This window comes from Apium graveolens, chromosome 8 (genome assembly GCF_009905375.1).
Source record: "Apium graveolens cultivar Ventura chromosome 8, ASM990537v1, whole genome shotgun sequence".
Classification (NCBI taxonomy): domain Eukaryota; kingdom Viridiplantae; phylum Streptophyta; class Magnoliopsida; order Apiales; family Apiaceae; genus Apium; species Apium graveolens.
In genome coordinates, this window is record NC_133654.1 from 209,707,935 (window position 1) to 209,721,726 (window position 13,792).

General features: G+C 35.5%; 1 non-coding gene across 1 annotated transcript; it reads right to left on the reverse strand.

Annotated features, from left to right (window-relative positions):
• Positions 1-13,444: 13,444 nt before the first annotated feature.
• LOC141681610 (small nucleolar RNA R71) lies at positions 13,445-13,551 on the reverse strand. Its single transcript, XR_012559037.1, has one exon. It is a non-coding gene; the product is annotated as a small nucleolar RNA R71 (small nucleolar RNA).
• Between the last annotated feature and the right edge of the window lie 241 nt (positions 13,552-13,792).

Sequence of the window (13,792 nt, forward strand, 5' to 3'; positions counted from 1 at the left end):
CCAATTCCCTCTTAACCAAAGAATCATTGTCTTGAAATTCAAGTGGGAGAGCTTCTTATGCCATAACCAACTTTCATCTGGAGAAGCTTTAGTATAGAAGCACATTACTTGACCATCTGCAGAATTCCAGTCAGCTGCGAACAAATCACCATTTCTAACTCCATTGAGAGTTAGCTTCTCATTCTTCTGATTAGAGATCAAACACTTCTCCTTCTTGAACAAAACTATACATCCTTTATCACAGAATTGACTGATACTGAGGAGATTATGCATAAGACCTTCAACCAGAGAAATTTCTTCAATAATGACATTGCCAATTTCCAAACAGCCATATCCCATAGTAAAACCTTTGTTGTCATCTCTAAAAGTTACTATTGGGCCAGCTTTCTCAACCACCTTTGATAGCAGGGCTCTATCTCCAGTCATATGCCTTGAACATCCACTGTCTAGAATCCTCATGACCTTCTTCTGCTTAATGCCTGAAAACAAAAGTGATTAAGTTTTCTTTGGTACCCAAACTAAGTTGGGTCCAGAAGACTTAAAAGCAATTGAATATATAACATTTCTCTTAACATAATTGACAGGCTTAATAGTTTTTGCTTTATCATTGACTGTTTCCTTGTCACTTTCAGAAGCATCAACAAACTTGCTCTTGGGCTTGGTGACAGGTGCCACTTTCCTAGCTTTAGGAGGGCTTACAGTCTTTGATCTACCAGTGTTCTAACTAACATGCTTCTCATGATCATGAGATGTGTTATGTGAGTGTGTGGAATCAAGATAAGTGTGCATGAAAGATACTACACATGGCATGCAAACAGATTTATCACAATTAAAAACTTTAGGCATGTTAGGCATATTATGCACATAAGCACTCTTAACATTGTCTACTTTAACCTTTCTACAAGCATGAGTAAGGTGACCAGCAAAACCACAGTTTTATAAAACTTCCTAGGGCCATTAGTTCCCATCCTTCCATTTCACTTCTATTCTTCTTATTCTTGGAAGTAAAACCTAGTCCGGCAAAAGATAAGTCAGATTCATTAGCAACAGACATAGGTTTCTTTGCCTTTTGTCTCCTTGAGAGCTCGAGATCCTCAACAAGCATCTCATGATGAATATAAATATTATCTTCATCAAAGGGTCAACAATAGCTTTCTAAAAAAGAGGATTCTTAGCTTCTTTAAGAACATGAGGTGTACTCGAGGGATTAACAAATTTCTCTACAGGCTTATTTTCAACTACTCGTTTATTAGAAGCTTTTCTAAGTTCATCGTAGTCTAGGCATATCCCAACCTTTCCACCTACTACTTGATCAGCTATGAGCTTCTTAGCAAGATTTGCAGAATCAGTAAAAGTATGCAATTTAGTTTCTAATTCTGCATTCTTATTCTTAAGCTCTTCCTCTGTCTCAAGTGCTTAGTAATCTTAAGCTCTAAATATCTATTGGTTTGCTTAAGATTCTCAACACTGACCCTATCTAGAACTAACTTCTCATTTTCATCTTTAACTTTCTTTAGTTCTAGTTTAAGTTCTTCGACATCAAGCAGAGTACATCTTAGTGTAGTACTAACGTTTCTTTACACTTCTTTTATGGCATCATGTTTTTTAATGCATTCATTTGTATTGCATCGTGCCTTAAGATAGTGATGACAAACAACATTTCCATATACTAGGACAGTCTGCATGAAGGCGACACAGTGTTCATTCTCACACAAGTTATCTGGAGGTAAAGTACGAATAGTTGGAAATGTAGTTACCTGAGAAGAAGATTCTGCCATCAATGCAAGATTTCCATATTGTTCTTCTTCATCGTCAGTGTCATCCCAGCTCTTCCCCTCAGCTATGTAAGATTTCACTGGATACTTCCTTGAGCTACCTAAGTTTTTCTTCTGATAAGCTTTGCCTTTATCCCTTGCTTGTTGGGACTTCCTACATTCAGTGGAAAAGTGCCCAACCTCATCATAATTATAGCATCTGAACTTGCTTCTGTCTACCATCCATGTCTTGTAACCTGATCAAGAAGATGAACTTGACCTCTGACCATGGTTGCTGCTTCCAGAACCCCTAAAGCCTTGCTTTTTTCTAAACCTAATGTTACTGAACATCCCGACTAAGTTGGCCATAGTAGAATCTTCCATGCTTTGCAGCTCCTCAATGGTTTAATAGTCACTTGGATTCCCAGAGAGGTTTTCATCATCCATCTCAGCTTCAAAGAGCGTTTTAGCTTTAGACTTAGGATTTTCACCAGTAATATCAAACTCTTTGATTCCACTGGCTACAAGAGCAGTTTTTTTGAGTAGTTCAGCATTCTTGCTATCAACGGTACCACCACCATAGATGATCTTCCTTTGTTCCTGCTTCATATCATGAGTCTTCAGCTTACCATACAGCTTCTCAAGTGCCATGGTTTCAAAGTCAACACGACCACGAACAGATGAAACCTTGTTCTCTAGATGGTGAGGTAGGAGAAGCATAAACTTCATGTTGACTTCTCTCTGAGGATAAGTCTTTCCATGAATACTCAATTCGTTCAACAGCTTGTTCAGTCTTTCAAAGACCTGAGTTATACTTTCTCCAGAAAAGGACTTAAATGCCTCATATTGTGAAGTCAAGATATCCAGTCGATTCTTCCTGACATCATCAGTTCCTTCCATAAGCAGTTCTATGGTCTCCCACATGTGTCTGGCACTCTCACAAACCATAATTTGGTGACTCATAACATCATCCATTGAATCCACCAAAAAAGGCTGCAAGCCTTAATCCAGAGTTATCAGTTCTTAGTCACGAGCACTCCATTCTGCTTTAGGACATGACATTCTCATATTAGGCAACTCTGGATGATCCTTCATCGGCACATGTCTTCCTTCTTTTAATACCCTCATATACTCTGGATTTGACGCCGGAATATATAATAGCATTTTCTTCTTCCATGGATTATATCCCGATTTATTGAACTGAGGAACCTTAATACTACTAACCTTCTGAGAACTCATCTTTTCAGATCTAAGAAAAATTCGCAATATACCGTCTCAAAATATGATGACCCAGTCAGTCAACAATACCAAACCAGTCAAGTCAAAACCAACAAATCCAGAATCAGATCTACACACCAAAAGCACTCCCATACTCTGTATAACCCAAATCAACAACAAAACTTGCTAATATAACGGATCAGATCTATATATCGATCAACAAGCTCTGATACCAATTGTTAGGTCCAAAGGGTACATACAGAGGGGGGTGAATGTATGTTTTTCGTTTTCCAGCGAAATATTAAAACTAAAACGAAATAAACACACAAAGAGATTTTGGGTAAATATTCTTTTTAATCAAAAATATAATTACCTGGAGGTTTGCTTACAACTTCTAATACAAAGATCCGAAGCAACAAATATAAAAAGAACCAATGAAATAAGCTATAAATCTAGGGTTCTTCTTATCACTCTAAAAATTAAAAGCTCCTATCAAAAGGTATTAAATACAATCAAGAGAGTTTTAAATAATGAGTGTTATAGGTTTGTAAGTCTTTAAATGGCGTGGAACAAATTGAATATGACCTCTCCTTGTCAAATCAAGCTTTCAAGAATGCTGAGATTATATTTCGCAAGAGCTCCGCATTGTTATAAAAAATGGAGAGATCTTGATCTAATTTGCTGATGTTGATTATATAGAATTGTAGGCTGGAGAGAGAAAGAAACACGTGACTGATTCAGAATCAAATAAATAAATTGTAAAGCTTGTAAATCAATTGTAACTGGAGACCTTGAATTACCCTGTATACAACTTAATTTCTTTTTGATTTGTAATTGTACAATTGTAATTGTACAACCCGCGACCAGGGGGATAGTAGTAGGCATAACAAGCAACATGCGACTAGAGGAGGAGGAGTAGTACTTATAATATTTCCATATGTTTATCCAACTAGTGACCTCAGTGTAATAGAAGGAGAGTACCATTTTTACTTAGTATACATAACCTGAGTCGCGACCCCAAGTGAGTAATAGCTGAGACGCGACCACAGGCATTACTTGCCTTTAGAAAATTTTGCACCTAGAAGGAAAACATTTACATGCATTTCTTTTAATTCAATCGAATAACCAAGGAAGCAGACAGGAGGGTTTCTGCACGCGGCACAAGCAGCAGGAGGCGCGGGTCGTGCACGCCACGTGCGCGTGAAGCAACGAACAGGAAACCTGCCATTTTCTTGTTTCTTTGCTTTGCTTTTCATTTGATTCCATTACTTTGTATTCACGTGGGTCCCGCGATGTGAATAAGCAAGGCATCAACAAGCCAATACATGTTTCATTTTCTTAACAAACTGCATGACCTCCTGATTTCTTTTGTTCACAATTTACTACTCTTCCTTCATGTGTATTTGATTTCCTTTGATTAAAGAAACCAAACGCATGCATGCATTAAATCTGGCTGGCTGGATTAACTAATAAATAAACATTTTATATTAAAAATAAATAAACAAATAAATAATTAGTTTTCATTTATTTATTTAAATTAAAAATAAAATGTTAATTTGTATATTTAAAATAAATTGATGATATAATAGTTAAATAAATAAATAAATTGATTTTCATTTATTCATTAAATAGAAAAATCAAGCATTGATTAAAAATAAATCCTATAAATTCTCGGGTTGTACTCCTCTGTATCTTCAAGCCTTCTAATCTCCGGGTTTTTGCACCCCATTTTTTTTGTGGCGACTACATGTAGTAGTAGAAGGGAAATATTTACATGCATTTCTTTTAATTCAATCGAATAACATAGGAAGCAGACATGAGGGTTTCATGCACGTGACACAAGTAGGAGGAGGCACGGGTCGTGCGCGCCACGCGCGCTTGAAGCACTGAACAGGAAACCTGCCATTTTCTTGTTTCTTTGCTTTACTTTTCATTTGATTCAATTACTTTGTATTCACGTGGGACCCCCGATGTGAATAAGAAAGGCATCAACATGCCAATACATGTTTCATTTCCTTGACAAACTGCATGACCTCCTAATTTTTTTTGTTCACAATTTACTACTCTTCCTTCATGTGTATTTGATTTCCTTTGATTAAAGAAACCAAACGCATGCATGCATTAAATCTGGCTGGCTGGATTAACTAATAAATAAACATTTTATATTAAAAATAAATAAACAAATAAATAATTAGTTTTCATTTATTTATTTAAATTAAAAATAAAATGTTAATTTGTATATTTAAAATAAATTGATGATATAATAGTTAAATAAATAAATAAATTGATTTTCATTTATTCATTAAATAGAAAAATCAAGCATTGATTAAAAATAAATCCTATAAATTCTCGGGTTGTACTCCTCTGTATCTTCAAGCCTTCTAATCTCCGGGTTTTTGTACCTTAAAAAATTTCCAGTCTCCTCGAGTACATAAACCACTTAATAGTATTTCTAAACATAATACTATGTTTCCTTTCACGGATCACTGACGTCTAGTGCACAGGTCTGGTTCACACATGAATAGTTTCGCTCTCAGGCCTTCGTATAATACCCGTACAAACCACTGATAAGTCTTCTACCAAATATAATCAACTTCACTAGGAATCCTTGTGGTCTTCACACTGATTCTGATAACTGCTTCGAATGACTCCAACCTTATTCCTCGGATGCATGAACATATTAATGAACTTCATACGGATCAATGTTGACGTCTTCTTCACTACAGCTAACAAAACCTTTTGTGTATATGCCCAATAAACAATCTGTGCTGATTCTAGTGTAACATAGATTATTTCAAAGTCCTTGTTCTATGTTGAGTTATTCTAACCAATATTTTTGAGTTATACGTACAACTTCAATCTTGCTCAACAGAAGTACTTTTTCATTTGTGGTTGTAAGTGTTTTGTTCTTAAAACTCATCCGGAGCAGCTGACCAAGTTTGATCTAAAAGTTGATGAAGGCATTTTTGTGAGGTATCCATTCTCTACAAAAGCCTTCAGAGTTTATAATCCGAGAACAAGAACAGTCATGGAATCTATACATGTATCTTTTGATGACAAGAAGATAACAGGTCTAGAAGATGCAGATGACCATGACAAATTGAGATTTGAAAATGAAGTAACATATGCTGAATTCTTAGGTCATGATCATGATATAGTAAATCCTGATATCACTCAAAGCTCTGATGATCCACATGACAGTGAAAATTCTTCTAACACTGAAGCATATGTTGAATGGGAGCAACATGATTCTAATCCAGAGACTTCTACAAGTAATTCAACGCAAAAGACATCAGTAGATAGATCATCAGACTCAAATTCCTCATACTCTGATGAGTCAAATGCTGATAATAATGGGAACACTGATTCAGGGGGAGCATCAGGAAATGATAATGGTACTAGTCAAAGAAATAACAAAGAGTTCATGGATCAAGGGGGTTCTTCTTCAAGGAGTCAACTTCCATCGGCAAGAAAATGGTCTAAGTCATACACACCTGACTTAATCATTAGAAACCCTAAAAGTGGTGTAAGAACTAGAAATACCACTCAAAATGAATGTCTCTACCATTATTTTCTATCTCAAACTGAACCCAAGAAGGTGGAAGAAGCTCTTCAAGATGCTGACTGGGTTACAACAATGCAAGAGGAGCTTAATGAATTTGATAAGAACAAAGTTCGGACTCTTGTTCCAAGATCAAAGAACAGATCTGTAGTTTATACAAAGTGGGTATTCAGAAACAAAACTGAAAGTGAGGGTATTGTTACAATAAACAAAGTTAGACTTGTTGCAAAGGGCTATTCACAGCAAGAAGGCATTAATTATGATGAAACTTTTGCTCCAGTTGCAAGGCTTGAGATAATAAGAATTTTTCTAGCCTATGTTGATCACAAGAAGTTTAAAGTGTTCCAAATGGATGTATAGAGTGCATTTTAAATGAAGAACTTGAAGAGGAAGTTTATGTTGAACAGCCTTCAGGGTTCATTGATCCAAAGTATCCAGATCATGTCAACTTACTGGATAAAGCACTATATGGATTGAAGCAAGCTCCACCTGGTATGAAACACTTGCTCTATTTTTGTTAAAAAGTGGTTTTACAAGAGGTAAAATTGACAAAACACTCTTTTATAAATACCATGGTAAGGACTTGTTATTAGTACAGATATATGTTGATGATATTAATTTTGAATCTACTAACGATAAACTTTGTGAGAGATTTGCAAAGCTAATGCAGTCTAGGTATCAAATGAGTATGATGCGAGAATTGAGTTACTTTCTGGGGTTACAAGTTAAACAAACTGATGAAGGTATATTCATAAATCAATCCAAATATACCAGGAATTTACTCAAAAGATTTGGAATGCAAGACTACTCAACTGCATCAACTCCCATGGCCGCTGCAACCAAGTTAGATTTTAATACTGGTTCTTCAGTAGATAGAACTAACTACAGAGGTATGATTGGCTCACTCCTATATTTGATTGCTTGTAGACCTAATATCATGTATGTTACCTGTCTCTGTGCAAGGTTCCAAGCTGATCCAAGAGAACCTCATCTATTAGCTGTAAAAAGAATTTTTAAGTATCGCAAAGGCACCATAAATCTGGGATTATGGTATCCTAGAGATTCAGATTTTAAGCTAATTGGATATTCAGATGCTAATTTTTCAAGATGCAAAATAGACAAGAAAAGCACTTCTGGAAGTTGCCAATTTCTTGGTGGCAGATTAATTTTTTGGTATAGCAAGAAACAAAAGTCAATTTCCATTTCAACTGTAGAAGCAGAATATATTGCTGCAGGAAGTTGTTGTGCTCAGATTATATGGATGAAGAATCAGTTACTAGATTATGGGTTAAATTATTCTGCTATTCCTATATATTATGATATCAAAGTGCTATTTCCATAACAGGAAATCCAGTATAGCATTCAATGACTAAACACATCAGCATCAGGTACCATTTCATAAGGGAACATGTGGAAGCAGGTACAGTAGAATTGGTCTTTGTTCCAACAGATCAGCAAGTAGCAGATATATTCACCAAGCCTATCTGTGAAGCTACTTTCACAAGATTGGTGAATGAATTGGGAATGATATCAGGACATTTCTCAAACTCTGATAATTAAGAAATAACTGCTGATATTTGTAGCATGGTTTTTATTATGTGTGAGTACTTGTTAGATACTATTCATTGTGTTAAATTCTGATGCCATGATAACATGCAATTAACTTCTAATAATCCTATATGAAAGCTGAATGTTAGATCTACTGATTATGCGTATATGCTCTGTTATTAGTTAAACTTGCTTTGACTAATAGATCCTAACATTAGTTGTTAAATTCTGATATTGGTCAAACTAGTGTTGGCTGATAAATCCTGATAGTCATAATTAAAATACTGATAATGGTCAAACCATGATTGACTATTATATTTCATTGATTATTTTGAATTTATTCGAAATAAATGGTTACTCATTATTTTTAATTAACAGTGAGTAAGTGAAAAATCTTTTAATAACTTGCATAGGTTAGCTATTGCTGTAAGTAACTATTAACACTTGAGTACTTACATTGGGAATAGGAATCTGAAAAGAGAGATTACTTTTTGTTTACCTAGATATGCATAATCGTGTATACTTATTATGTTTAATTATTACATGGTTAATCAAAGAGTCTTTTCAGTTTTTATCTCTTTAGCTATAAATACAAACTCTCCACTTTCAAAACTTCTCACTACCTTTATCATACACAACTCCTCATCTTCTTTAATCTTTTGTCTAAAACTTCACAAACACTCATTAAAAATGGCTCAACCCCAATTCTACACTCGCACTGAGGGTGGAGTTTACCATCTAGCTTTCAAGTTGAAAGAGGGTCATGTTTACTATGACCCTTGGGGACTTAGAGTCAAGATCAACCAGCATATTTATAATCCTCATGACATTCCATCATCAGTCTATGAGGAATTGTCTTTTGAACAACAAACTGAACTCCAGTTCTTTCAACTAGAGATCACTCTTGAAGAGGAACTCTAGACCAAAGAGGCTGAGAGACGTAGGATTTAGGCTCTCGAGCTGTAGGAGAACATAATTTCTCATGCATGCTTAATTACAGAAATTTTTCAATATTGCATGTGAGAAACTAATCTCTGTTTGAGTTTATATGTTCACTACAGTACAGATTGAGCACATTATATGAAGAAACTGATGTAACAGAAGAAATTTATGGAAGATTAAATTCTGATCTCATGAGAATTATAATCTTAGAGTGTTATGTTCTATCAAAACTCTTTGAAACTTTCTTTTTCTCACCAAAAAAGTTATCCACACTCAATCTTAACATCATAAATCTTATTTCTTAAATTTCTTCTTACAAATGAAACACTTGAATCCATTTCTCAAATGTTTCTAAAATCAAGTGAAATAGTTCTTGAAATTATGCCCACCACTCAGAAACAACATTAAGTTGGTTAGAGACTACATGCTGAGGTAGATCTTAATGATACTAACAGAAACACATTCAAGTGTTAGTTCATTGCAAAAAAAAACAAGGTTTGAGATCATTGTACATTACAGTAACCTGATCAAATCCTCTCCAATTCAAACGGAGGTTCCCATAATTGGTGAACAATAACTATCATAATCACAGTGTTAACTGTGAGTTCAACTATTACTTCAGATTCACAAGGTATAAATATTGTTATTACTTTATCAACATTTATTCTAAATACTGATTTGGTATAAAATCCTGTTGGTATGATTATTTCTAGACCTTATTTAAGGACTACCTCTAGTTGTATGACCACAGATCACCCTTCTTTAGCCACCTCTTATTTCTGTAGGACAATATATCTGAGCTTTTCTGTGAGTTGTGTCAAAAGATTTAGAGAAAAACAGAATTAAAGAGAGGCGGTATCCATCCTAGAAAAATGAGAGGTAGATGAGAGATAGGATTTAGTAATTCTTGTGAGGAAGCTCTGACTATTAAAAGTCATGAGATGTGTGGTGTGAGGAGTAGTGAGACTACTTTAAAAGAATATAGAGATTAAGTTTTACTTGTTATATGTTTGCAGGTGCACAGAGTACTAAAGAAATAGATGTTGAACAATAGTCTGTTGAACCTCGAATAAACTCTGATGTACCAAGTGTTGTTAATCTCCCTACAGGTCTAAGTACTAATACTTTCTTGCAGTCCATACATTCTACTATTCCACCACATGAAACAATCCCAGTTTTTGCTAAAAAATAGTCCATTCACTATACTATTCCACCACTTGAAGTAATCCCTATTATCGCTGAAGATGTAGTAGCACAACAGTCCATTCATAAAGTTTTATCCATTACAGGATCACCACAACACTCTACGGGAACTGAGGTTATGTAAGTAAATTTAGAAGATCCAGTTCATTTATCTACAATTCTTGAAGATGTGGAGTTAACTGCTGATGGTGTGGAATCTTCTGAAGCTGCTGGATCACATACTGCACCAATTTCTGATTCTATCTTACATGTTAAAGCTGGTGATGAAGTTCAGCAGATAGTTCAAGATCCAGTTACAAATGAAGAATCTAATGATGGTGAAAAAACTGATGTTTGAAATGCTCTTATAGATCATGATGATGATCTTTTCTTCCCTGAAGATATGCCTATACATGTAAGACAACAGAAAATGAAAGAGTTAGATGCCAAGAAGAAGCAGGATTATTTTGATGCTATCCGGAATGCTAAATGGAAAGATGATACATATCTTATTTCTAGAAAAAATGATGTTGAGCGTCTGGAAACAACTAAACGGAAAATTCAAAATCCTGATATGGTGACTAATATGAAAGAATTAACTCTGGTTGTCAGATCCTTACATACTGCTCAAGAAGCAACTACTTCTCAAATCAATCAGATGAAAGAATCATTGATTTCTTCAAAGCTGACTACTCATCAGGAAATTCATAAACAAATTGCACCAATAGTTTCCAGACAAATTGCAATTGAAGCTAATCAAGCTATATTGGAAGTTAAGCAAGTTCAAATGTCCGATCAACTTATAGAAATACAGAATTCAATGGAGCTGATTCTTTCTCTATTGCTTGGTGATGATGCCAAAAAGGGGGAGAAAATTGTTAAATCTAAATGCAGGCAGCTGACATTGACAAATACTGATAATGAAAATCCTGATTGAGGTAATAAGGGGGAAGAGAAGGATAGTAAAAGGAGAAGAGGTGAAGAGCTAGTTGGAGTTAGTGGTTCATCAAAATCAATCACTAGATCTCAATCTAGACAAGGTAGAGAGAGTAAGAGAAATGAAAGAATAGTTAGAGAATTGATTGTGACTAAAACAATGCAACAATCTTTACAAGTCACAACTGCTGATGAAGACCAAGGTATTCTGAAGATTGTTAAGTGGCATTTATGTCCACTTAGAACGTCCTATAAAGGCTTGAATTGGTATTTTATACTCAAGTTATTTGTGTTTTTGATATATTTTGTAGTATTTTGCATTTCAGGCATAAATAAGGGATCAAGGAGATTTAACATTGCTTTGGTCCTAAATTGTTGTTAGGAAGGTGCTAGGGATGTTTGCACATGGATTGTCATCAAGAACCAGCAAAAAAAACTATAATCAGAAGTTTTTCCAGAAGGACAGCGCGCCCACGTTGTGGTAGCGCGCGACCACACCAGAGAAGCAGAAAGTCAGTGCGCCCGCGCTACGACAGCGCGCGGCCGCGCCGGGTCGAAAACTGAAGAATATTGTTTTGATTAGAAGATTGATTTCCGGACTTCTATGCTGATTGGGGTTGCTATATAAAGACAACTTAAAGACATTTTTCATAACAGAGCTTAAGAGGAGGCATCGAGAAGACCTAGGAGCACAAATTCAACCAAGGCGAAGAGGATCTAGTTTATTCTTGTGATTCTTTGTTTTAAGTTCTAATCTTGGATGCTAGTTTTCTTGTTTGTTGAACCTAATACTCTTGTTTAACATAACCTTGTTTATTATTCAGTTTTATAAAGACTTAGTTTATTATACCATGCTTTCATAGGAACCTACGGTGATGATGAGTTCGAATATGGGCTAATCGTTATCATGGGGTTCTAACGGATTTACTTATGGATTTCTTTAGTTAATTTGTGTCGATACCTTAGTGTGTGGTGATTATATGATATCCTATTAGTGGTCGTGCTTATTCGTCTTATGAGCATCGCGAACTTGTAAGATAGTGTGTTAATCTCTATTGAAGCGAAAGTGAATATATGGGTTTAGAACTTGCCACACTAGCATAGGTTCATGTATTTGATATGCATGATTCGTAGGTAATTTTAACCATCTTACTTGCCCTATGTAATCATGATAGATAACTTGCACATTAAACTGTTATGTTGTCAAATTCAAAAGACATATAGGGTCTCAATATAATTGGTGTCTATTCAGCTTCTATCTCTTTTGTGGAAGTCTGGTAGTAGGGTATTCGTACAACGAAAGTTGGCATTTACAAGTTTCGTGTTATCTGATTAGTGTCATCACCATTGCATGCTAAGGTTAAGAATAAAAAGGCTATAAAATGAAGTAGTAATGAAGTTAGAATCCCATGTTTGTGTCATATAAGTTAATCAACCTTAATTCTCTTAGTTAATATTAATTGGTATAATTTCTTAGTTAAACATAATTATAAACACTCGCAACTTGTTATCATCTTAGCATTGAATAACAACCACACCATTATTGCATAAGTACATTGATAGAAAATAACCTAAACCAGTCTCTGTGGGAATGAACTAGAATTAATTCTATATTACTTGTGATCGCGTATACTTGCGTGAATATTAGCGCATGTTTTTGTCCTAACAAGTTTTTGGCGCCGCTTCCGGGGACTCGTGGTTTAATTTTAGTTTATGTGCTTGACATCAGTGGTCGTTAAAGTTCACTGACTCGGATATTTTACTTACTTGTTTGTTTATTGCTTTTTCAGGTACTCTAGGGAGGGTGTATGCTAACGCGTTCTAGATCTCGAAAGAGAACACTGGATAAAGCAGAGGAAGTAGTGGAAGAAATTCTTGTTGAGGAGATAGTTAAAGAAGAAGCTCTTATTGCAATGGGTGAACCATAAGCGAATACAAAGGCTTTGATGGACTATTCTCAGCCGAAGATAAATGATATTCAGTCTAGCATATTCAGACCAACCATCACGGCTAACACTTTTGAAATCAAGGCTAGCACGATTCAAATGGTGCAGAACTCGGTTTAGTTTGGGGGTTCTCCGACTGAAGATCCCAACATGCATATTAGATATTTCATCAAGATCTGCGACACTTTCAAATTCAAAAATATTTCTGAAATGCTATTAAGTTGAGGCTTTTCCCATTCTCTCTAAGGGATAAAGCTAAGTTCTAGTTGCATTCTCTACCACCAGGCTCTTTTACCAAGTGGGATGATCTTGCTCAGAAGTTTCTCACTAAATTCTTCCCTATGGCGAAGACAGCTATAATTAAGATTGCTCTTACTCAATTTGCGCAGCAATCGAGAGAATCTTTTTGTGAAGCTTGGGACCTTTATAAGGAGATGCTTAAAAAATGTCCTCATCATGGGATGCCTGACTGGATGATCGTTAACTGCTTTTATAATGGTTTGGGTGCAACTTCTAGACCCATACTTGATGCAGCATCAGGTGGAGCCTTGTGGGCTAAGAGCTACGATAAAGCTTATGATTTGATTGAACTAATGGCTGCTAATGAATACCAAAACCCTTCACAAAGACTAAATCAAGGCAATGTAGCAGGAATTCTGGAGGTATATGCAGCTACTGCTATAGCTGCTCAACTTAAGGCTTTG